At 37.1% G+C, this 22,316-nt stretch overlaps 1 long non-coding RNA gene across 5 annotated transcripts in view; it reads right to left on the minus strand.

The window, feature by feature from the left end:
• Positions 1–1,837: 1,837 nt before the first annotated feature.
• The window catches only part of LOC120536757, a 33,726-nt gene continuing 13,247 nt past the window's right edge, over positions 1,838–22,316 (minus strand). Inside the window, exons 6-11 of one of the 5 annotated variants that reach the window (XR_005635178.1) lie at positions 16,012–17,874; positions 13,911–14,041; positions 6,637–6,964; positions 5,609–5,906; positions 5,265–5,372; positions 1,838–1,860 (exon numbers count right to left, since the gene is read on the minus strand). This is a non-coding gene — a long non-coding RNA (uncharacterized LOC120536757). Of the gene's footprint in view, positions 1,861–5,264; positions 5,373–5,417; positions 5,907–6,636; positions 6,965–9,203; positions 9,350–13,910; positions 14,042–16,011; positions 17,963–18,129; positions 18,313–22,316 lie in introns of those variants that run through there. The other 4 variants (XR_005635180.1, XR_005635179.1, XR_005635177.1 and 1 more) reach the window with 4 other exon arrangements.

Genomic DNA, 22,316 nt, shown 5'->3' on the forward strand with positions numbered 1-22,316 from the left:
ATTGTAAGTGCCAGGCAGAATTATCCAACATCTTATTTGAATGGCAAAAGCTAACATTTGATTGTAAAAGTACAGTTGTTTGTTTAACCTGAACTCATTTTGGTACTGAGTTACTTCAGATGTCCTGAACAAAGCTTCAGTATTTTGTAGATCTGCTTTTGCATTCACTTTCATGATCAGCCATTTTGTAATTTTGAGTGGTTAGCTTTTTAAGTTTAATGGTAAAATGTACATCTCGATCCCTTCACAATGCAGTTTTTTTTCAATCCAAAAAGTGTCCTTTTGTTTCTAAATGCTTTCCTAATGTCTTTAAAATATTATTTTGCATCTGATTGTGTCCCATTCTCTCCTAAACCTGAGATCCCCAACTGTTTAATGGATATTTTCCAGGCAGGATTATATGGCATCCTTCCAGGAAGAAAAGGGGGCTCCTTGCTGAGAAGAGAAGCCAGAATGAATGGACAGCAATGGACTGGCATCCCATTCAGGATGGGTATGGGACCCTTAACCAGACAGGAGTGTTAAAGAAAGGACCAGTGACTCCTATTTCAGAATATGTTTATTCCCCATTCACTAGATGGCAGCATTCCAGGACTTCAGTAACTCTGAGGGCACCTGCAGGGCATGATGGGAGTTGTAGTGCCATGCTGGGTCTCATGGGTGTCACCTGGGATGTGCTTTGGGGATTCATGGTCCCTTTTTTAGGGGTTTCTGTTTGACTTTGAAATGCTTCCATAAGGCTATGCAGAGGCACCTGAAGAACTCCAGGGTCCAACATAAAAGGAAGCCATCCGGCCTCCTCCAGTTGAGTCAGAGTCAGAAGGAAGGAAGAAAATAAGAAAGAATATTTTTTGTAATCATGCTTGTGTAACCTTGGAGGAACCTTTGTGAGGCATTTTTATAATAAAAATATTATATTTTTATGTCTTAATGGTGCCCCATTTGTCACAGTTATTAACTTTTATACTTCCATTATTACAGGGGACTGCAAAAACATTTTTTCAAGTATTGTCTGCATGCATATTTAACTATATTATACATATCTATAAATGTGAGAAACCTTTGAAATATTTATTTCAGGAAAGTGTGTTACATGCAATTAGAAACCGTACTACACTTACCTTTACCGCATTACAAGCATATCTTGCTCAAGTGGAATAATCCCAACCCACCTTATATAAGTCAGTGGATAACTGATGTTATGTACTCTTTGAAATTGGAAAAAAAATCAAATATTCTCTTAGATGATCTGTTCAAAACTTTTTAAAAATATGGCAAGATTTAATTAATATAATTTTAGAATAAACATTTATATCAGGGGAAGTGACTTTTTTTCCCATGCCATTGACTCTCCTCTCTTTCTCTTCAGTAGGGGTTGAATTCTGCTTTTTCACTTTCATTTTTTAACCTTCTGATCATTTGTTCTATATGTTCAACTTGATTGTATGCAATGTTATTTTCATAATATAAAGAGATATTTTCCACCACAGAAAATGGCCAAGGCATCAACAGAAAACATAAATAAATAAAGCTCTGTCACCAGGAGCATTTTCTTCTTGGGAAAGGTGTGACTGAGGTGTCATTAGGGGCTTTTCCAAACTATGAAGTCAGAAACTTCAAAAAAAGGATTCATATGGCCTTGCTATCTATTTCCTTATTATCAAAACCCATTTACAATGCTGAACTCCTTTCCTTTTAAAGTAATATTACAGATACAGAAACACTAGGGGACTGCTAGAAGTTACTGTGAGATGACAGATCCAATATCGGGGTATCTACTTAGCTTTATTCAGTTTAAGATTTTATCTTTGAGAAAACTTACCGTTTCATTGGTGTCTTCATTTCTGGATTTAGTGGCATCTGAAGGAATGTGAAATAAAAATCCTATGGGTATATTTACATTAATAGTAACAAACAAACAAACAATAACTATAAAAGAAAAATAAACGAGTTACTGATTAAATATAACTATTGTCTATATGCTTAAATAATATTATTCGGTTTACTTCATCTATCCCCATAATCAAAGCCAATTTAACAAGAAGCCACATCTCATCTCAAATATTCCAGGCATTAGTCTCTATATAATTCCAAGGAATGGTTTAAACTCTTTTCATAATATTTAAATAAGATGAATGAGATTTTAAAATTTACATTCAGATGTTATTTTCTTGTTTAGCACCTTAAATAAGAAAATAAATTAATAAAGCATTTGATTCTATGCATATCTATCTGAGAACATTCACAAAGTACAGTAATTGACAAAACAATTAAATGTGACTCCAGAAGGAATCTTGTCAAAATGGCAGCAGTTACTGATGTTACACTGAACACTATGAAGACATGCCGCTCAAAATGTTAAAGAAATGCAAAGTCTGGTCTGAAATGACAGTAAAGTGCACATTCATACCACATCTTTACAAAAGCGTGTTATCTGATGGTGAAAACAAAGCCATGTCTGCTGACAATAAACACTGGATGAAGGCTATGAAGTTGAAATGTTGTGTTTCTAATCTTTTCTGTTTTTTCAGCATGGGGATAACCATTACATTTTATTTATTCCTTTAACACCTTTGCTAACCACACCTGTTTGTGGTCAGCTGTAGCTAAATAAATATATTGTGTCATCTACTTAACTGGAACAGTTTCATGCTGAACTACCTAATGTTATTTTATTTATGCTAGCATAGCTTACTTCATTTAATCTTTTATACATGACAAAAGGAGCAGTTACTTGGGATCTACATTCTAACTTGTGGGATGTAGGCTGTTAAAATGGGATTGATAATTGATACCGTCACCAAGAAAACTAATCATATTTTTGCCACTCTGAGTTTAGAGTGAATAAGTTGAACTTTTTTTTATAAGGTAAGCAGTGGTGTTGTAACATTGTAGGCAAGTAAAAATGAAATACGAGGGATGTCCAAAATGCTTCGGCACTTTTATATTTTCATTGGAAATGGTGAAGGAGGAAGGAGTAGAAATTGGGCATTAAAAAATTGGAATGGCACTGGGAGAAGGTGGCTATGTAGAAAAGTGACTTAATTTGTTTTTGAAACTCTTAATAAATAGAATAAAAAAAAAAAAGGATGAAAACGTTTTGGGTTCAGAGGAAACACCATCAGCACTCACTTTCCCTGACTCTGTAACCCAACTCATGCCAGGATGTTTTCTGAGACTTGCTGGCAGACACATAGCCAGGCCAATTGATTTAAGCAGTGGTGCAGATCTGTCCCCTTTGTTCTTGCTGTCACACACACACAAAACCCACTGCATAACTTCTTTAACAACACTTTAGGTACCGTAAATAATCATCATTTAGTCATTTACATAACAAGAACTTAACAAAGGCTTTTTTTGGTCTTCATAAAATATCAGTAGATGGGTCATTCATCTTCTCAGTGCTGTGTGGCATATTGACATGATGGCAAAATGACTTGTTAATATGAAAGAATCACAGATCTGGTACTAAATACGTATCGTCAAGAGAAATATGTCTTAGTTAATCCACATCAGATCACCACAAAGTGACATTTTGTTAGCAGGTCACATTGCAGAGATAAAAAAATCACTTTACTGATGCTTTGTAAGTGTTATGAAGACCCAAAGAAGTGTTTGTCATGCCTTGTTAGATAATAGTTAATGAGTAATAGATGCATTTTTGCAGTACCTAAACTTATATTACTAACTTCCTAAATGTCATCTGTACTACAGATTCACATGGTCAATCAATATAAAATAGGTTTGGGGTGAAAATTTGATGTCCAGGGTAACGTGTTACCAGGATATTTGTACGAGTAGAAAATGTCTTCAAATCGGTGGTGGGTCAAAACTGACCCAAAACAGATGGCAGTGTTCAAACTGTGCTGCTTTTGTACAGAGATGCGATTTTTGGAAACTTATTTACTTTTTGTAAAGTTGAGACACTTTAATAAAAGCCTTTACACTTCTGAGCTGAAACGATGATATTTAGGATTTTAAGGTTGCAAAAAATAAGCATATTGTAAAGACAGTTGAAAATGGATGTTCTGAAAGACATTGCAGTGTTCAAAATATGTAGCAGCTGTACAGAAATCAAAATGTTTTTGTACAGTTCTTTTTATTTGCTTTTCTAAAGTTAGGTCACTTTACTAAAAACCTTCACATTTCTGAGCTAGAATGACCATTATAGGTGGTATACAAGCAAAGGAAATACAGCAAAAAAATAGTTAAAGTTAATGATGGGCCAAAACTGACACGAGGAACATGGCAAAGAAATGTTGTTTAGATGGTGACATTGCAGAGTTGAATAAAACTTTACTGCTGCTTTGTTAAGTGTTATGAAGACCCAAAGAAGTGTTTGTCACTAACAATAATAAGTTATTATTAACAGTAATAAGACTCTTGAAATGTGCTACTATCATTTTTTATTGTTTTGTGTCATATTAAAAAGTCAAATAGTATTTTGATAACCTGTTAGTAGCTACTTATAAAGGATACCTAAAGTGTTATCGATGTATTTATAAGGTTACACTCCAAATGTATTACATATGAAGGGTACACTCTTTATATGTTCCATTAAAATGTTATGTTATTTTTACTATGTTGTGCATTTATAAGAGTAGCGCAGTGGTAGAGCTGCTGCCTCACAGTTAGGAGACCTGGGTTCGCTTCCCGGGTCCTCCCTGCGTTGGAGTTTGCATGTTCTCCCCGTGTCTCAGGTCTCCTACAGGTACTCGGGTTTCCTCCCACAGTCCAAAGACATGCAGGTTAGGTGCATTGGCGATCCTAAATTGTCCGTAGTGTGCGCTTGGTGTCTGGGTTTGTGTCCTGCGGTGGGCTGGCGCCCTGCCCAGGATTTGTTCCTGCCTTGCCCCCTTTGATTGGCTAGTGTGACCCTGTGTTGGTATATAGCACGTTGGATGACTGACTGTGCATTTATATTTATTATACTGAAAGCGACTTTGTTGTTTCAGATGTTTTATGAAATAAATTGAATATATTATTACTATCCATCCATTCATTTTCTGATCATGTCTAGTTTTATTATTAATACCGTCCTTTTCTAAATTGTTGCCTATTGTATTAAAAATCATAAAAAAATATCTATTATATTTGAAAAAAATAGAAAATTGTGTTCTGAATTGCTTCTCAAAATTCAAATTAACTGACTCACACGAATGTGAGGCCAATGAGTGGCTTTTCCAGCGGTCTAAACGATCTCTGAACCATCCAAGACACGTGCATTTTAACTTGGTGGAAGCTAACAGTTCTCTGGTTGTTACCTGATGCTGCTGTGGTTCTGATGAAATTCACACTGACGTACATGCAACCCAGGATTATTGGCAGAGAAAGAACAGCAAATAAATATTCAAGTTTTAAAGTTGAGTGAGCTGAACACAAAAGAAGAAAGAAGAAAAAATACATTTGAAATCTGATTTTGGCTTGTAGTGTTATTTTATTAATGTACAGCAGTGCAGTCCATCAACACACTAGAAGAAACAAATATTAAATAAAAAACATTCATGCATGTTACATCATTAAGTAATTCACACTATAAAAACACACATTTGAAAAATAAACTGCAGTTATGATTTACATGAAGTTTAATAACAATTTTCACCCTTACATGTCTCGAATGGTCTCCTAATATACTTCTTCAGTGGTCTTGTCATTGACATGTGATCCAATCTCTGTCCCGGGTGTCCACAGTGCAGTGCTCACCAGCAGAGTGGAGGAGGTCCTGTAGGTGCCATTCTCTAGGCGAATGGGGGTGTCCTGCTGGGTGGTATGGGGGACCCCAGGGAGAGAATGATGCCAGGACAGAGTGACATTGAAAGTGTAGAAACCCACAGCGCTGCAGTTCAGGGTTAGGAGCTTAGAGTTAGTAGATTAGAAATTCAACTGGAGATGCAATCTGGGAGTCACTTTGGAAAAAACAAATGTAATAATGAGAATTAGACACTTGGGCCAAATACATCATAAAATTAGCGATAGTTAATATTAACAGTAGTAAAATTTTATATTTAATGCAGAAAACAATGGCTATGAAACATTGTGTGTGCTTGATGCAGATCTCAAACCATCTGTTACAGCTACATTCTTTAAAATAAAGGTGCCACATTGGTTCTTCAGAGCAATGCCATAGTTGAAAATTGTTTGGTTGCAAAAAGACCCATTCAAGTGAAGGTTCCAGAAACAACTTTTTTTATTTAGATCTGAAACAGGTCCCATATGGTAGATGGTTTGTGAAATACCAATAGGTCATGATTTTAAAGAACTCTCGCCACATACAGTAGCACATGCTAACTCCAGGTTTTGTTATTCTGTTAAGGTCTTGCTGTAGCCTACCATACATTAAATAATTCCATTTTAATACATATTAGGCCATTATTGAAAGCACAATGAATCAACTTCATATGCAAAGATCTCTTCCCAGAATGAAATGGTGCTTTGTCAAAGAATGGATCTATGAGAAATCACATTCAAAGCCAGTTGGAAGGCAATTTCTAAACCAAGAGCTAGGGTAAAGTAGGAGAAAGAAAGAAAGAAAGAAAGAAAGAAAGAAAGAAAGAAAGAAAGAAAGAAAGAAAGAAAGAAATTGCAAGCGTCGGCAAACATTTTTAATATTGTCCATAACTTTATAGAATTCCTCACCGATGACTTGTAAGCGAGTCCCTTTCTTCTCCACCACGGGTTCTGTTGCACACCTGGATGGCGGTGCAGTAATACACGCCATTGTCAGAAATCGTCACGTTCACAATCCTCACAGTTCCAGATAGAGATGTAAATCCCGGCTATTATTGAAAAGGTCTTCATGTGATCCCTTTGTCCCATTTTTGAATTCTGGAGTTTTATTCCAGGAGTAAAGTTTGGCAGCCTAACCTGAAAGACTGCAGCTGATGATCGCGGTGTCTCTGGCATGCAGCGACAAAACATTTTGGGAACTGGATAACTTGGAAGCGATGGCATACTTCTGTAACAACTGAGAAAAAGAAGAATAGCTTACTAAGGTAAACCATAAAAGAGTTCAAGAATTATTTGTAGTCTTGGGATTTTGTTCAGTATATATTTACTGTATAAAATTTCTTAACATAAGACCCCGAAGTTCCGTTTTAATACTACTCGTGAGTGAGTGAAGAGAAAGTTGAATACAGCAAAATAAATACATATAATTCTTAAACCAGCTTAACCCAATTGACGATCGCTTGGGACCAGAAACAATCGCAGAAAAAATTGCACCCTTTAAAAATTAAGGTACCAAAGCGGTTCTTCGGAGGCATACCACAAGGGAATAATTTTTGTTTCCCATCCCATGAAAGCCATCCACATAAAGGATCCAGGAAGAACCTTTTATTCAGATCCGTAGCAGGTCCCATATGTAGCAATGCAGATGACATGCTTTCACATGGACTTCTGCTGCATACAATAACCAAAGCATGTACGTTCAGATTTTCTTTATCTATTAGTATCCTGATAGAAAGACTATAGATTTCAGCTTCAGTACATATTAAACCTTTTTAATTTACAGTAGTACCTTGAGATACAAGTGCCCCAACGTACAAGTTTTTTGAGATACGAGCCGTCACTAGGTTGATTTTTTGCCTTGAGTTACGAGCCAAAATTCGAAATACGAGCCATCAAAGAGCTTTTCGCTGCACATTCAGAGGAACCGACAACGGAGGAGTTGACAGAACTACAGACGCGGCAACATACGGAGGTTCTGCAGGAGATCAGTATCGCGGAGGAGGCAGAGGCGGAGGAGGTTATCTCCTAAAGTGAGATAAAGGAAGTGTTTGCAATTTGGGAAAAAGTTTCGAACTTTAAAGAAAAGAAACACCTTGAAAAGGTTGCAACTGGTCGTGCAGCGGCGCTATTTAATGACACTTGCCTAACGCTTGACTTTATTGAAAAGAAACATCCTAAAAAAGTTACAACTGATCACGCAGCTGCGCTATTTAATGACACTTGCCTAACAATTGACTTTATTGAAAAGAAACATCCTGAAAAAGTTACAACTGATTGCACAGCAGCTGTATTTAATGACACTTGCCTAACGCATTTTAGAAACATTCTGAAAGAGAGGATGAAACAGACCTCATTGGACAGGTTTTTATCGAAAACCCCTGCAGATGAAAGTGAGGAAGGTGCGGCGAAAAGGGCAAAAATCAGTTATTCAGTTCAGCCTTTCTCCACCACCTCCGTCAGCATCTTCAACTCGTCTGATCTCCAAGGTAAATGCTGTACATTATACTGTACTTAATAAAAACAGTTTATTGCAGTATTCTATTGCAGTGTGTTTTTATACAATATTCGTTATTTATAAGTACATTTTTCTTATTTAAAAACATGTAACAAAAAATTGCAGTGTTTTTTGGGGGTCCGGAATGGATTAATGGCATTTCAGTTCATTCAATGGGGAAAACTGATTTGAGATAAGAGCATTTTGACTTAAGAGCTCGGTCACGAAACGAATTAAACTCGTATCTCAAGGTATCACTGTATTTTATTTTATTTTTTTTTGTGGGGAGCGATGAAAACAGAAAACCAACATCAGCACTGCAGTATTTTTAAGAGTGCGAGTGCAAGGCAAAAAAAAAAACAGCCGTATAGACAATAGTAAAAAAAATCTAGATTATAAAACTATACATGTACTCTAAATTCACATCAGTATTTGAACAGAAAGTAAAAATCACCAGTTCAGTTCAATTCAATTCATTTTTCTATCGCGCTCCTCACTGAATGCATGCAGGCTAAGTGCCTGTGATAAGTTCGAAGGTAAAATGCACACATAACATTTACAAATTACTGATTACATTTTGATTTCACAGACAGACAGAAAATAGCTGAAACAGACAGCAAATTAAAGTAGTTTGAATGGTACTAGCATGATAAATGGAACAAAACATCTTTAATTGTTGTATGGCTATATAAAGTTAAAACATGATCAACAGCATGACACATAGGACACTATAAGATCTTTAGAGATGCATACTCAAAAGGGGAATACATTTAAAACAGCGCATTTCTTAACGTTGCGTAAAGTAACATTGAATAACGTATAAAAAGGAAAAAACTATATTATTAGGTTTATGCGCTGTGAAAAGAAACCAGTTCAATTCAATTCGACTTATTTTTAACATACATATTTTGTGTCACCCATAAGTGTAGGTGCTGCATGTTTCAAATCGTGCTATTTCTCTTGAAGCTCAGGACCTGTGATGATGGAGAAATCCTTTAAGATTGCACCAAAATGTTGCGTATTCGACTATACTGTACTGGTAATACAAATCAAAGGGTCTGGAGCTCGCTATATATCTCAAATGTGCTCAGGAAGTCCATCTTGTTCCCTTTATGGCGTCTGCGCAATCTATGTAAAAATCAAAAACGACACTTTAGTTTGTACAACTGATCACAATTTGAGGGCCCTAAAGCTATAAACTTGCAGTCAGATAAAATAAAATACATTTCATACAGATCATTTTTTATGGCTCACACCGTTATGGAAGTACAATTTTCTTTCTTTCTTTCTTTCTTTCTTTCTTTCTTTCTTTCTTTCTTTCTTTCTTTCTTTCTTTCTTTCTTAATAACCACATCTTATTGATTGATTGTGCTCTGTTTTGACTTTTTAAGCACAATAACAAACTTTAAGAGTGACGATAAGGTGGGCTTCATTGCCCTCTAACGCATAGAGAGAACAAGATAAAAAAAAGTGAGCACTGAGAAGCAGAGCGACTACATATTACAATTATACAATTATAGGTTATACTGATCAAAATATCAGTGTGCATTGTTAAGCATGCCCCTTAAGATTCTTGGCTGCAGTCTTTCTCTGTTTTCTCACTGACCCTGACTGACAATATTTTATATCCATCCATCCTTCTGTTATGCAACTAACTACAGGGTCATGGGGGTCTGCTGGAGCCAATCCCAGCCAACACAGGAACAAACCCTGGGCAGGGCACCAGCCCACTACAGGGCAAGTATTTTAAATAAGTAACAAAATGCTATTCATTTCACAGTCTTCATTTTAACATTGCACCATTCCACTTTGCATCATGTGAAAATCACTGGTAAGAGAAAGCCCTCACAACTATATTTCAGAAGCTTTTTTTTTTACTGAAATGAAATCCTGTCCTGTGAGAAGCAAAAAGGCAAAAATAAACAGTCAGTATTGTTATTCATATTCTTTCTGCCTCACTGGACTTCCTGTTATACATGCCTGTCTGGCAAATGATTTTCATCCATGCTGCACCGGATATGTTCTCTTGCAATATATTTACATTTACTTGCTTGGCAGACAATACAATGGGGGAAGAATCTTCTTTCATGGCAGCTGCTGCCACCCTGTGTCTGACTGGGTCATTGAGAATTGAAAACGTCTCTTCACTCATCTGTCAGATTTCTGCCACCACAGTTGCTGCTGCTACCGATTGCTCTGTGATGGACTTGTGGAGAGGTGGCGGGGAAGGGAAATGAAGGGAGGAGTCCGCCTGAACCAGCTTGATGGTAAGGATGGAACAGAGGTTTTACTGCATTTTTCCTCAGGAGAGCTTACCAGATAGAACATCATATAATCCATTGCCATCACTAAGTAGCTAGCCTTTTAATGTTTTAATTTTCCTACAGATGAGGGCGAGGATATCTACACTCCAAGTGCTTTGAAGTTATTTCTGTCTCACATGCATCTTTAGGATTATGAATGCCTGTTGCCTATCGGAATTGGCAAAGCTCATATCATACTACAAAAACGACCACAGCACATACTGTATCTCATGGTTCAACAAATAGAAATTTGCTTACATATACAGGCATATCAAAACACACCATCAAGCTCATTATAGTTTTCTCCATAAAAACACACACTGTGTGAAAAGTCGCTCAACTCATTACCATCAACTCACCTTTCCAGTTTCTTAATGCCATTTAGGATACGCATGCTCCAAGTACAGTGGAATTTTTTGGTTTCGCTTCAATTTCTGACAGAATTTTTGGGATCTCCAGTATCATTATCAAAATTGGAAAAAATGGAAAGTGGGCATCACTGTTGTAACCAAAATGGCTGTGGCCTCTGGCTGGAAATTCCAGGGGTCTCTATCTCTCTCTTCTAACCTCTGATAGTCCTGTTTTTATAAACTAGTTCTTATTGAAATCTGGGCTCTGTGGATCAATAGGTCTTTCAGTCCCAACATCAGTAACTGGATTTCTTTTGCCAAGTTTGTTGGGAACTTTATGGTCAGTGGACCAGGCCCAAACCATCTTTATTTTTTAAACAGCCAATTTTTATTTGACCCCCAAATTAATATGCAATGCCAAAAAAAAAAAAAACTGAAGAAAACACAAGAAAACATCATACACAGTATGTAATAAGTTTATAAAGTTTTTTATTTAATGAATAATATTTAGATAGCAGGAATTACTCGGGATTCCGGTTTGTTACCCCCCAGGCAGACACGCGGTCCAGTCCCACCCTCCGGAAATGACCCTCTATCTGCCACAGCCAGGTGTTACGTGGGCAACCCCTTGGCATACTCCAACCACTCGGGTCCCCAACAATGAGGATCTTATGAGCAGGATCATCCTCTGGGAAACGTGCCACATGGCCGTAGTGCCGTAATTGATGCTCCCTCACAATGCAGGTAATGTGCCTCATTTGGGACGCCATGAACAACACAAAGTCAAACCAACGGTACCCAAGGATTTTCTGTAGAGACACAGTACCAACGGAGTCCAGTCTTCGTCTCAGGTCACTGGATAGCATCCGTGTTTTGCAACCATATAGCAAGACAGGAAGCACCAGGACTCTAAAGACTTGGACCTTTGTCATTTTGCATAGATATCAGGAGTGCCACACACCCCTTTCCAGTGACCTCATGACCCACCATGCTCTCCCAATCCGTCTACTGACTTCATAGAAAGAGTCACCAGAGACATGAATGTCACCAACGAGGTAAGTAAACCTCTCGATGAGGTCGACACTCTCTCTGCAGACAGACAAACTGCTGATGGCCATGCCCAAGAGGTCACTAAAGGCCTGGATCTTGGTTTTAATCCAAGACACTCACAAGCCCAGACACTCAGACTCCTCGCTCAGTCTCTCGAGTGCCCCGATCACAGCATTGTCAGCAAAGTCAAGATCCGTGAATCTTTCTTCACCAACAGATGCCCCACAACATTGCCCAACACCCAGTCTGTACAAGCATTGAACATTGTAGGAGCAGAATACACCACTGACCAACCCCAGAATCAACTGGGAAAAACACAGAGGTCCTGCCTCCACTCTACACAGCACTCACAGTTCCCGCGTACAGGCCAGCCATGATATCCAGTTCTATCATTATAGTAAAAAAAAAAAACATTTAAATATATTTACTCTGAGACCCTGCCCTGGATAAGCAAGTTAAGCAAATGGATGGGTGGATTGGTATACAGTATTTGATTATGCTATCAATAACAAACAAACTGAAAAAACTGGCTATAAAATGTAGAATTCAAAAATATAGATGGATGGCCCAAATAGTAACATGTGGTTTTGGAATATGGTGGGTGTTGTCTCTTTAAGGGACTAATTCACCCGCCTGTATAAATTGGCCTAGAATAGGTTTGAAGCCAGGAGTGTGAAGTGATCAACAGCTAACTGAGTGTTTCAGTGAGGAAGTAAAATCCATATGCCTCAAATGTTCACTTTTTAAATTATTTAAACGGTTTATTTTTTATGGGGATTATAAGTATTTTTGAATATATGTATTTTTAAGGGTCAAGGTATTTTAACTAATTGTCTCTGCAAAACAAATCTAATAATGATGCCTGTAACATTTTTCTTTACAATTTTAACAATATTGTTTTTTTGATTTGCCATGCGTTACTGTTACACAGTTTGTTTATACTTTTATTATCATTTAATTACTTCTTGGAAAGTTTGTGGGGTTTTATTGCACATTACAAAGCTCATTTGTATTCATGTTTTAATGGAAGCCTTGATGAGTCGTATTGCATTTTTTTCTGTTTATAATACATTTTTATGACTGCATAAAGACATGAGTATTTATTATATTAAATGCCAGACTTGTGCTACAAAAGTAACATAACACTAAACATGTTATATCTTTTACCCAGTAGCTCTTCTGAATTTTCTGACTTCATAAAACAGTAAAGTGTAAGGCCTTCAAAAATAGCCTACAAAACCAGATCTTACTCTAAGGTAAGCCTGACTCTAGGAAAGTGGGAGGCTTTGGGCTAGATTAGGCCCAAAAATGGTGAACAGGATTTTAAATTCTAAAACAAACAGCAATGATAATAATAGCTCAATAATAATACCTTTCGGGGGAGCTCCATAAATACTCTGACTGGGGTTAGAGACAGATCCACAAAATCTTTATCAAATTGACAGGTAACCCCATCGCTTTGGGGAACCACAGACAAAATAGAGGGATTATAAAACATTTAAAGAAACAGTATATGAATATTCTGCGGTGGGCTGGCACCCTGCCTGGGGTTTGTTTCCTGCCTTGCGCCCTGTGTTGGCTGGGATTGGCTCCAGCAAACCCCCGTGACCCTGTTAGGATATGATGGATTGGATGATGATGGACTGACTGAGTACATAAATATTTTTAAAAATAACAAACAATAATATTTTAAATATATCGACAAAGTCATAAATGAACGGAACAATACTAACGACAATAACCATACTAAATGATTTAAAGTGAATAATGAACAAAAAAGACAAATAAAAGGAACATAAGCCAAGGAAGGAACCTTGGATAAAACATAACAGTTTAATCTTTTTGAGTGAGTTGAGATTTAAGAAATTTTACTAGAAAGAAGCAGAAAATTTTCACATTCATCTTTAAAACCTGTAACTCTCTATGGGACCATATATATATAGATTTTTGCAGCCAAGGTCATCCAAAATAGCAAATGCAGCTGACCCTATTTCAGGCTGTTAAGTCTCCGCGTCTTTGTCATTCATCCAGTGGAGCTGATTCCTCATTCTGTGGTTCGCGTTCTTCAAGCTGAAGACTCTCTGGTCTCCTTGTGGAGACTTCAGTCACGGTGGTACCTAAGTCAAGAAAGCACAGTAACTGGAAGAAACTATATATTCAGCAATGTTTTTCAAAAATATATGAAAAAGACCTTCATCAGAGATATAGTTTTTACACTAACTTTCAACGAAAAGTTTTTGCTTAACTTGGATTCTTCACGTGAAGTTTTACTTGACTTTGGATCTGTATATTTGTAGTACGAGGGCGTTGTACCATGTTAGCCATTTTGAGTGTAATGAGAAGTCAAACATAATGACACCTTTTACTGACTAACTGAAAAGATTACAATGTGTAAGCTTTTGAGGCAACTCAGACCCCTTATTCAGACAAAATGTAATCAGCCTGAAGCCTGAAGAAGGGTCCTGAGTTGCCTCGAAAGCTTATATATTGCAATATTTTCAGTTAGTCAATAAAAAGAGTCATTTTGCTTGACTTCTCATGAGATCTATATATTTGTCATTCATAATCACCATGATGTCAATGTTCAGTTTTGTTATTTTTTTTTTTTAATCAAAGTTTCTAGAGGGTAGTGATGGCAGTGGTAGTATTGTGGTACAGTGGCTACAGCTACTGGCTAACAAATCCAGCATTATTGGTTTGATTCAGATCCAAAGTGACTTTGTGTGGACTTTTCATATTTTATTTGTGGACATTTCTGTACAGTTTGATTTTCCTTCTGCAGTCCAAAGACTTTCATTGTAGCTTAATTTGTTTAGTTTTGAAATATTCTATAAACACAGACGTATTCACAGCCTACTGTGATAAGACTCTTGTGTCCAAGCATTATTATGAGAAAGAGAAATGACCAGGAGATGACAACGTTAGTCTCAAAATAGAGGAAGGGACAGGTAAGGTCAAAATCAGAAGGACAACAATAAACCGAGTAAACAAGACATGAGGGCAAACACAGAAAGTGGAGACAAATGTGTCTGTTATTTTTTTTTTTTTTGCCTAAATATTTTTGCTCATGGGCAGCACGGTGGCGCAGTGGGTAGCGCTGCTACCTTACAGTTGGGAGACCCGGGTTTGCTTCCCGGGTCCTCCCTACGTGGAGTTTACATGTTCTCCTCGTGTCTGCATGTGTTTCCTCCCACAGTCCAAAGACATGCAGGTTAGGTGCATTGGCGATCCTAAATTGTCCCTAGTGTGTGCTTGGTGTGTGGGTGTGTGCCCTGCGGTGAGCTGGCGCCCTGCCCAGGGATTGTTTCCTGCCTTGTGCCCTGTGTTGGCTGGGATTGGCTCCAGCAGACGCCCGTGACCCTGTAGTTAGGATATAGCGGGTTGGATACTGTAATGGATGGATGGATGGATGGATTTCTGTTCATGCTGTTGGCTCTCCTCTCTTTCTCATGGGTGTGGTTTGAATTTTGCTATGTTAGGATTTCTTGTATAAGTTCACTTGATTGTATGGAATATTTTCTTCAAATAAAATTAAAAGTATGGGGTTCAAAAACTAAAAACCAAATCTTAGCACTTTGAATACTTGTTTAAAAACAACTATGGTTAAGGTTTTGGCTTTTTAATCTTGGTACTGCTGCTATATTTATTCCATAACTTCCTTGTAATATCACGAGTGGGATGACTGAGGATATGTGACGAGCCTCCCGTGTCATGTAAACAAAGAACGGGAACAATGGAAGCAGAAAATAACTGCCACAATTAATTACAATTTAAAATAAATTCTACATAATAAAACCCCTCAAAATAACAGAAAATACATGTATAATAACATTTTATTATTATACCTGTGAGACTGGGTATTGCATTACCACTGCAGTTAATCATAGGAAGTATAGGCCAGTTATCAAGGAGCTTATAATTTTAAAAATCAAACCGTAGTGTTACTTTCAGATGCACAATTGCACAGAAAGCAGACAGACATCAAAAAAGTTAGTTACAAGTTGAGAGACCATATAACAGAAACATAGAGAACAAGAGAATATGTTCCTACCATTTCTTACATAAAATATAGATATTATATCCTTACATTTATCTGTTCCTGTGTAATCCACTCCAGGGTTATGGGGAGCTGGACCTTATCCTGGCAGTATTGAGCAAAAAGTAGGAACCCATCTTGGACAAAACACCAGCCTATCACACTCATGAATTCACCCACACAGACTCACATGGGGTCAGCTTACAGTCACCAATTTACTTAACACTTATGTCCATGGGATGTGGGGTGGGGTGGCTTACTAGATTACCTGGGAAAAAAGGACACAGGGAGAACATGCACTCTCATAGTCAGCTTTCTATAGTTATTCTTTTAGTAAATTTAATCTATAGAAGAATAAACTGAAATGCACTGAATACATTTGCATACTGGCAGATACTGCAGAAATAAATCCCATCTGCTAAACTCACATAACCCAATTTGGAATATAAAGGATATGGAACTTCTAATTGAGGCAAGGAAGGGTCCAATCATGGCCACACCAACCTGTTTAGAGTCAATAGGCAAGTTAAAATGTAATTTAGGTCTTTGGAGTGAAAAACTTACATACACTGCCTGGCCAAAAAAAAAAAAGTTGCACACTTTAATATTTTGTTGTACCACCTTTAGCTTTGATTACGGTGCACATATGTCATGGCACTGTTTTGGTTAATGTCTTAATATTTACTGTGTGTCCAGATTTAGATTAACTGTTCTCCAAAGTCTTGTACTGATGATGGGATAGGTAAGTCATTCCATCAAGTCTTCTCCACCACATCACAAAGGATTCCAACAAGGTAGAAGTTAGGGACTCTGTGGTGGCCAATTCATGTGTGGAAAGGATTCTTCATGCTCCCTTAACTACTCTTTTACAATGTGAGCCTAAGGAATCTTGACAATGTCATTCTGGAATATGTCTGTGCCATCAGGGAAGAAACAAATCCATTGATGGGATAATTTGGTCATTCAGTACATTCATGTATTCAGCTGACTTCATTTTATTGCTGCATAATATTGCTGTTCCTAGACCAGGTCAACTAAGGAAACTCCAGATCATATCACTGCCCTCAGTGACTTGTACAGTGGGCACTATGTATGATGGATCCTTTGCTTTGTGCTCTTCACTTCTTACCCTGATACGCTCCTCGCTCAGGAATAGGGTAAATCTGACCTCATCAGACCTAATGATCTTTTCCCATTGCTTCACGGTCCAATCTTTGAATGTGAATATGAAAGCACAGCTGTTTAGTCCCAATCCTGTAAGTTCTTGTTGCGATTCTCATGTAGAACTTTCACTATTAAACATAGATGTGAGTTCTACTGTTGATTTTCTATGATTTGACTTCAACAAGTGTTTCAGTGATCTCCAGTCATGATCATTCACATTTTTTTAACGACCATATTTCTTCCGTGAAGTTGATGGTTCGCCACTGTCCCACCAGGTTTTAACAATCCATGGGACAGTTCGTAATCCAATTCCATTCAGTTCAGCAATCTCCCTAGTTGTCTTCTTTACTACCGGCCAATAATTTGCCTCCTCTAAAACACAGTAACATCTTTTTGGCAAACCACAGTAAATGTCTTCAGACATGGTTGTTTAAATTAAAAACATTATTGCCATCTGAAACACTGCAATCATGATCCGATCATTGGCTCTTAAGTAAGTCTTATTTTTTTTTGGCCATGCAGTGGTAGATGTGATAGGAATGTTCAATTTACACAGTGAAAGTGACTGTGACAAGATTCAAGCCCAGTCTTTCAGAGTGACAATAAATAATAATAACATAAATAATTGGAATCAAAACATTACCTCTCGTCTAATGAGGAAAACTGCAACAATGACCACACAAGCCAAAGTTCCACCTATAGCACAGACTACGGCAACTCTCCATTTCCTGACTTTAGGGACTTCTTGAGCTATGAAAAGTGGAAAACGCACAATAAGCTCCAGTTTTCATTGTGTCACGTGAAGACAGAAGATCAGTGCTGCTGAGGTGTAGAAAGCCTGGAAAATCATGAAAAAAAATTCTTCTGTAATATATTTACATGTGCTTTATGCCTTATGTTAGTACTTTGAAGACATATCAAAATTTAACAATATGAGGAATTTATTAGTATGAACGCCTTCTTTACTCATTTTAAAAAATGAATTGACAAAATTTGTTTCTGTACCCAAAATGAGTTATCTTCCATTGGCTCTAATTCAGTGCCAATTAATCCTGTTGTCTTGCCCATTCTTCCTGCCAAAGATAGCAGATGGCAGAAGATTCCGCAGCATTAAAACCAACACAGCCAGGCCTGTAATAGGTGTATAATTAAACCAAGGGATAAAACCAGACCCTCCACCAGGGGCATCTGTAATAGAAATTTACTTCAAATTAAAACAAAAAATATATCACCAGTTCAGAAAGAAGCATGCAGTGTTAAATGCTTTAGATTTAATTATAACTTACAAAGTTGAAATTCAAAATTTAAATATTACTCCATTAAATGAAGTTATTTCCGATCACTACTTAATTACATCTGATTTAGTCCTGCCCTTGCCAAGGCATTCACAGATTAAAGCAAAGACAGTGTGACATCTAGATTGTAATTCTGCTTCAAAATTTATAGATACTTGAGTAAGTCGAGTGTAATTGTGGAAAACCATTTGGATCAGCTAACATCACATTATAATGTGACCTTGAGAGATGCTCTGGACACAGTGGCTCCCCTTAAAACAAAAGTGATCAAAGCACATAGAAACTCTCCCTGGTTTAATGAAAACACTCAAGCTCTTAAATTAGAGTGTTGAAAACTGGAGCACAGATGGAGAACTACAAAGCTACATGTCTTTCAAATTGCATGGACAGACAGTGTTACTAAATATAAAAAAAGCTCTCTTTAAAGCTCGCTCAGAATACTGTTCAATAATAGATAGCAATGATAAAAAACCTCGGGTACTGTTTAGAACAGTGGCTAAATTAACAAATGGAAATTCAGATCTACAGTGCAAAATACCAACAGATATTAGCAGTACAGACTTTATGAACTTCTTCAATGAGTAAATTAAAAATATAAGATCCCAGATCTCGGCATCACAGTATAAACTGCATACTAGTTTAGCAGACCCTGCCTCACATTGCATTCAGCACTTGTAACTGAGCAGGAAGTCTTAACTTTAATTTCTAAAATGAAGCCCACTACTTGTTCCCTAGATCCAGCGCCAACAAAACTAGTAAAAAGTACAATGGATGTTTTTGCAGCGCCTATTCTAAAAATTATCTATAGTTCATTATTGCATGGCACAGTACCTGATGCACTCAAAGTGTCAGTCATTAAACCATTACTTAAAAAGTCAGACTTAGACCCACACATACTAAATAATTATAGGCCTATTTCAAATTTACCCTTTCTCTCTAAAATACTAGAAAAAGTAGTCGCCAATCAGCTTCAGTCACATCTTACGCATTACAATTTATTTGAGAAATTCCAGTCTGGTTTCCACACTGTTCATAGTACAGAAACGGCACTAACACGGGTTGTAAATTACATTCTGATATCCTCTGATGAAGGAAACTCCACTGTAATGATGTTGTTAGACTTAAGTGCAGCATTTGACACCATTGACCATTCTATTTTACTGCACAGGCTAGAAAATGATGTTGGGCTTACAGGCACTGTGCTTACTTGGTTTAGTTCTTATTTATCAAATCGATTCCAAAATGTACAGAAATGTGCAGACAGTACTCCATCATTATACACAGAAGTGAGATATGGTGTCCCAAAGGGCTCAGTAATGGGACCTTTACTGTTTTCACTTTACAGGCTTCCACTGGGATCTCTCATTAGGAAACATAATGTTAATTTTCACTCGTATGCAGATGATACCCAGTTATACCTTTCATTTAGATCAAATGAAAATTCTCCAATGTTTTCTTTAATTAGTTGTGTTAGTGAATTAAAGGAGTGGGTGGATGAGAACTACTTGTCTTTAAATACAGATAAAACAGAGATGTTCATTGTTGGAGGGAATGATGCTAATCACAACAATATTTTGTCATCATTTAACTCAGTTGGAATCCCAATTAATTTTACTGAATCAGCCGGCAATCTAGGAGTTATCTTTGACTCTAGCATGTCATTTAAAGCACATATTACAAAATCATGTTTCTTTCATCTTAAAAATGTTGGGAAATTAAGGCATTTTCTAAATAAACAGGATTCTGAGAAATTAATTCATGCATTTATTTCTAGTAGGATTGATTACTGTAATGTGCTGTTCACTGGATGTTCAAATTGTTCTTTATTCTGCCTCCAGTTAATCCAAAATGCTGCTGCAAGAATTATTACAAGAACAAGAAAATACAAACACATTACTCCAGTTCTTAAATCCTTACACTGGCTCCCGGTTACGTTTAGGGCAGATTTCAAAATCCTCCTTTTAACATATAATGTATTAAATGGCCAAGGTCTGGCTTACTTGTCTGAACTTATCATGACTTACAAACCTGAGCGCACATTAAGATCTCAAGATGCCGATCTGCTTATGATTCCAAGGATTAATAAAATAACAGTGGGAGGTTGAACTTTTAGTTACAGGGCCCCCTAAACTGTGGAATGGTCTGCCTGCTACAATAAGAGATGCCCCTTCAATCTCAACCTTTAAATCCCTGCTGAAGACTCACTACTTCAGTTTAGCACACCCTGACTAGAGCTGCTAATTAACTGTACAGACTGCATCTCTGTTGTTAGTCATTAGCACTAAAACATAAGTAACATGATAGTTATAATTGGATACTAACCTTCACCTATTCTGTTTCTCTTCTCGGTACTCAAATGTGGCACTTAGGGTTTTTTTGGGAGTTGTTCCTTGTCTTCTTAGAGAGTGAAAGCTGGGGGGCTGTCAAGAGGCACGGTCTGTTAAAGCCCAATGCGGCATTTCCTGTGTGATTTTGGGCTGTGCAAAAATAAATTGTATTGTATTGCAACAGTTTCTCTCCCCAGACTGTCAAACTTGTGAACTCCTACATGTCACCCGGCACCACACCCCTATAACATTACCCCAATCATGCATTATATTGTCACTTTTCATTTTGCACTTTACTATGGACATTGAGCATTTTTTGTCTTATTGCATTGTATTGTTGCACTGGTTTTGGTAATGTTATGGTGTATATTAAATATAATGTATGTTGATTTATTTATACACCTGGGACCATAAGGAATGAAATTTTGTTCAACCATATAATATATAAGTGGATGAATGACCATAAAAGTTGAGTGAGTTTCCCATCTTATATATATATATATATATATATATATATATATATATATATATATATATATATATATATATATATATATATGACGGACATTCAAAAAGTTTCCATACTTTTATATTTTAGTTGGAAAGTCAAGAGGAGTACTAATTGGGAATTAAAAAGTTGATATGATGCTGGGAAAATTGAATCGCAAAAAAAGGTGACTGTAGACGTGTGCTTTGTGCTGACGTGTGCTTTGCAAACGCTAGAGTCTGTTGAGAGTGTTGGTTTGTTCTGTGGTGTGAGATTTACATTAAAAAAATACATTTTGCTCTTAAAACTTGGGTTTTGGTTGCCTCTAAGGAACCGTGTGGGAATTTTTAAAGCTTTTTTCCCTTTAGAAGGGTTTTTTTTTTTGCTTTTTTTTCGCCCGCACAAGAGCAAAAGTAGCTGGGTGTTTGGAAGTGCGCTTGGAAAAGTTATTTGTACTTGTTCTTTTTCTTGTTATCTGTATTTGAATTAGCATCGAGGCGGCAGGGTAGACAGCAGTAACTGATATCGGCATTTGTAATAAATAACCGCGTCGTCGTAACAGCGATTCCTTAGTTTAAAGGAAAGGAAAAGAAAAAAAAGAGGCTGCGGCTGACTTCAAAGCAGTAAAAGGTGGAAACTCAGTAGTGCGCAGGTAAGCGGCCTGCGTTAAGACACCGTCAGGCACAAGGAGCAGTAGGAGCAAATAAGGTAGTAAAGTTTTATTTATTTGTTTATTTTAGATTAAACAGTCCTTAGCGGTCCAGAGGCAGAACAGTTAAGTGGGCGACAGCGTATTGGTTCATTAATACGGGGGAATACAAACAGTGCGAGTGAAGAGCTTATAAGTAAGAAGAGCGCAAAGCTAGAAGAGACAGAGAAAAGTAAAGTTAACCTCATAGAAAGGCAGGCAGCTGAGAGGGAGAACAGTACAGGAGCTTAAGGGGGAAAAGGTGTAAAATATCTGTAGCAGATCTTAGTGTTACCATTTAAGTTAAGGAGCAGCTGAAAGAAGAAGAAATTTAATTTTAAGAAAAAAAAAATATATAGTTAAGGCAGCTTAGTAATCCCAAATCAAATTTTAAT

The sequence above is a fragment of the Polypterus senegalus genome, chromosome 10 (assembly GCF_016835505.1).
Source record: "Polypterus senegalus isolate Bchr_013 chromosome 10, ASM1683550v1, whole genome shotgun sequence".
In the NCBI taxonomy this organism is placed as follows: Eukaryota; Metazoa; Chordata; class Cladistia; order Polypteriformes; family Polypteridae; genus Polypterus; species Polypterus senegalus.